The following is a 4,840-nucleotide window of genomic DNA, read 5'->3' on the forward strand; positions in this document are numbered from 1 at the left end:
GACCAACACTATAAATTCATTCAGAAACAGTCTCACCAGATTCACGGAGACAGATCAATCAGTAGCTATTAAACACAACAGTCTAGGTGCAGGTTTCTTTGCCAAAAGTTGACAAGGTGTCCCAGGGGAAAGATCACATTATAGATCTTTCCTTTCTTAAGCAGTTTTCTCATCATCTGTCATTAGCCGCTGTTGGAAACAGTGCACAACGTTAAGTTAATATTTTAACCAAGCCTGTAGATAGGAGGACACCTTTTCTGTCAACCCCAAGTTTAAAATACGCATGTCAAGAATACAGTACGTGCCAAAGGAAGACAAGAGCAGAGCTCCTGGCTCCCAAGTGAGCCAGAAAAGCAATTTTCTGTATGGAACACTCTTAAGTAATAAAGTATCTTTTTGCAACTCTACTAGCAGTAATGAAACCCTTGTGTTTGGGGGATTTTTTCTTTTTTAAACTGTCTCCAAAGAATAAACAGGCCCTGAATTTCACCACAGGGAAAAAAGTAAAGCATATCCCCTTTTTAGTGACATTTAAGTCTACAGAACATGAGTTTAATGAGAGAAAATTCCTGTCACCCCAGTGTTACTGTTACACATAATTCATTTTTCCTACTTATACCACAGCCCATAGTAATAGATAACAGTTAACCATATGAACAAAAATATCACAGTTTTGACCTCTTGAACTGAATAGAGACCAACAATCACATCAAACTGAATGCTGAAAAGCAACATCAATGCTTTCAAAAGCATCTACTGCGGTTTAAGAGCTACCTTTCTAATCAGGACAGCTACAGAGAACTGCTGTAACTATGGCATTTCTTGCTGCTTTGGACTGTGGCAAGGCACAAGAACATTTTCTGTAACAGATATTTTCCTCTTGTACGTCTCACGCCACTGGATAAAAGAAACAAGCTCTCCGAAGGGCTCAGTGCAGAAGTCGCCTCAGAGCACATCCCCCTGCAGCTGAAGTCTATTGATTTTTCCAAATGTGTTGTGTTTAAGTCCCTCTTGCTGGGGCACATATCAACAGCTGTACAGGAAAACACAGCGAAGGTTTTATGTGATCCTAAACACGCGACAGACAAACACAACAGCAGCTGTGGGGGACAGGCGAGGCGCTGTTGGTTTCTGCTTTGCTTTGCCTGTGCTTTTTAGCAGAGTTCCATTTGAGACACACCACCTACTGCCCTCGTGCAAAACATCTACCGCCATGTGTTTACCACCTGGAATTTTCTACGTTAATATTTTATCACTGCTTGCAGGCAGATGATAGCTAGAGGTCAGCACCTGGAAAACGTGCTCCTGCAAGTATTTGAATTAGGATCCAATCATTTCAGCCAGGAAGGAGCTGGGAACAGGCCAAGCTCTTAAGCCTTTCCAGAGCATATCTGGGAACGATACAGGCACCTGGTGAAGCTCTCAAACACTCCTTTGCGTGTGACCCACAGCCCGCTGCAGGGAAATACGCGTCCACGTTCCTTCAGCAGCTCAACTCTGCTCTGTGCATGGAGGGGAGGATGCGCAAAAGCCAGGGAAGGCACTGGAGCTGGAGAGGAATGCTCTGGCACACCATGTCCCTGAGGGAGCACAGCATCCTGCTGCATCTTCCTAATACCTGCCAGTTTTGTGCCACTGAGGGGATTCTTTATCCGGGCAAAATTCTTAATCCGCACACTCCTATCCCTGTCCTTTTCTATAGCCTCTACGGCGGAATCTAAATCACAGACTGTCCCCGTGTTGCTAAATGACAAAGCACAAAAGAAACTTTGCTGAAAGGAAAAAAACCAACAGACTAAGATTTTTAAGCTGTCGATTACTATTTTCCGCATGGGTAACAATGTGGTAAAAACAGAACAGACTGAGTGAATTTGAAACCACGGGGCTGGAATTACTGGAAAACAAGGACTCAGTTGTCTGTGTTCACTGATATTTGCCAAAAAAAAATCACTAGGTCTCACTAAGTGACCAAAACAGGAGGTTTAAGTAGCAGCTTATCTGAATTGTTTCCCCTTCTATAAGATCTCAGATGAATTCTCCATCTGTGAAATATCACAAGGATACTGATAGAAAACAGGTAGGGAAGCCCATGGATGGCATTTTCTACCCCAGCACTCCCCACACAGACCTGAAGGCCTGGGTGGACTTGGGCAGGAGTCCCAGAAGCTTGTTTTAATCTGCCTTTTCCTACTTGGATGTGACCCGAGAGCCATCTGCTGACACCTGAGGAGCACATTGCATTAATGCCAGGGCAAGCTCTGTCAGGAGAGCAAAAGCCTCTTCTGGCTGAGCACGATGGTTCCACAGGGACTTTGCACGGAACTGCGAGCTCGTTCCCACCATTTAGTGTCCTGCCTGTTCAAAGGCCTTCACAGTCAGTTGTCTCAAGCTCAAGGGAGGGCTCAGATCACGACCTGGAAAATATGAACTGCCCTGTCCAACAAAACCATTTCACAAACCGATTTCTGCCTGCTTTAGGAAGGGGCCAGCATGGGGTGAATCAGAAAAACCCGAAACGTTGCATTAAGGTAAGCAACTGATAAAACTGTTATGTGCACAATAGTTACCTCACCGAGCAGCTGCCGTATCAAAAGGATTTCATGCTGAGGACGAGCTGTAAAACTTGTTCCATCTCTATCATGTCCAGTTCCAGGTTCAGCACCTGCCCAAGGCCCAGGGAGATGCTTTGGCTCAGCTGCCTTCAATTGGTCTTCATCACCATCATTAATACGTTTCCTCACTGGAATGAACGTTTGGATGATGCTGAATACTCTGGCACAAAAGCTACTGAGTGAACAGCTCACACATGCTCTGCTTCCGAGCTGGTTTCAAACTTTATGTCCAGTAAAGGACTTTTTATCGCTTACAGCCCAGCAGCTGCATTTTAACTAAGCAAAGACTACCTGAAAGGAAAGTGCACAGCAAAAGCCTATACTAGACTCCGAAACATGCAGAGCAAGACTTGAAATGTTTCCTTGAAAGGCTGACATTTTGAGGTGTTTAGGCTCAGACCTACAGAAAGGAGGAATTATAATGTTTAGGGCAAAACCTACAGATTTTTAATAGTATTTTGGGTTGATGTCTTAGATCAGCAGGAGCTGCTCCATCACTGCTGAGTAGTGGTTTCACTGTCCTGTGGCACAGTCCTGGGAGCCTTTGCTCTCCCTCTACCTGCTGCTGGCCACCCCTCCCCAAGAAGATATTAATGGGCACAACCGAATCATAGAATGTTTTGGGTTGGAAGAGACGTTAAAGATCATCTAGTTCCAAGCCCATGCCATGGGCAGAAACACCTTCCTCTAGACCAGGTTGCTCAAAGCCCCGTCCAACCTGGTCTTGAAGACTTCCAGGGATGGGGCATCCACAGCTTCTCTGTACAGCCTGTCCCAGTGTCCACTGCCCTCACGGTGAAGTGGGTGCTGAGGTTTTCTTGCAGAAAGCGGCTGTAAGGTCTCCTCAGAGCCTTCTCCTCTCCAGGCTGAACCACCCCAACCCTCTCAGCCTGTCTTCAGCAGGAGAGGTGTTCCATCCTCTGATCATCTTCAAAAGGCGATCATAACTATGTGCATTCTCCATTTTAATGTCACCGCTCAGTTTTGGAGAAAACCAACCAAACAAACAACCTAAACAGATGCACCAGGCAGGTAGGAATCTCTTCTCTCTTCCCCTCCAGGCTAGCAAAGCCCAGCCTGCATGCAGGTGCGTTAAGCAGCACACCGTTCCACAACTACTCAAAATTTTAGTGCTCCAGCGTTGGCAACGCAATTTTCACTGAGCACAGCTCAACAATACTGGGGAAATCCTTAGAAACTGTTACAAAATAGGCAAAAATAAAGCCTCTTAAGGAACAGGACAGCCAGCAAAAGATTTCACCGCAAACAGCTCACACAGCCCCCGTGTTCTGTTCCCTTCCTATAAAAAAGATGAGTAGGACTGAGTTGCCTCAAGGTAATTTTACCAAAGATGACCCTAAACCGTACACTTCAGATGGAGCCTCAAGAGCATAAATGAGGGAATATTGTTTGAGCTGTGTTCAATTCAGAATTTATCATGTTTTGGCAGAGCACCTAGAATGTCACATGAACGCTCACCCTGGATTGTATCACGTTAAAATCCGTGTCCCAGGGTTAGTGCAATGACATCTGCTGCTTAAGGAGTCATCTACATTTTTTTGCAATACATTCCCAAAACAGTTCCCTAGTCTGCACCACTATTACCAATCTCTAAAACGTAGTTAAATCCCATTTAATGAAAGTAAAGGAAGACAGATCTGTATGTCCTAAAGTCATTCACCAACTTTATAGAACATTAGAGAATTCGGTGTCACTTTTGCAATAGTTTAAGGAATACCAGTTCCTTGCAACAAAGGTAATTGACCTTAGAAAAGTACATTGCTTTTCAGCTAAACCTGCTGTTGCTTGAAGCTCATCTTCAATTTTTATTTCTCCACAAAATAACCTTTGAACAACCCTCATGGCCTGAGAAAATAAAACCTTAGTTCTGCCCTTTATCCCCAGCTCATCCTCACCCCCCAGCTTGTGCACAGGGAAGATTCACCTCTACTGATGAATTAAGACAGACCTAAGAGGCCTCTTAAGCTTTTTATGTTTTACCCAACCAATCTGGAATGCATGTGCCCCCAGACAGCAGCCTGCAGACAATTCTCCCTTGCCTTCACGGACTAACTCGAGGATTAATTTTCCAGGTCCAGGGAAACTTCGAAACAAACTCCAAACTGAAGACCGAACGCATCTTGAAGCAGTACCGCACTCATTTACCTTGGATTTGCACTTCTCTACATCCCGTACAGAGTCAAGAAGCTGAGACGTTCAGTTCCTCA

This window comes from Caloenas nicobarica, chromosome 4 (genome assembly GCF_036013445.1).
Source record: "Caloenas nicobarica isolate bCalNic1 chromosome 4, bCalNic1.hap1, whole genome shotgun sequence".
Classification (NCBI taxonomy): domain Eukaryota; kingdom Metazoa; phylum Chordata; class Aves; order Columbiformes; family Columbidae; genus Caloenas; species Caloenas nicobarica.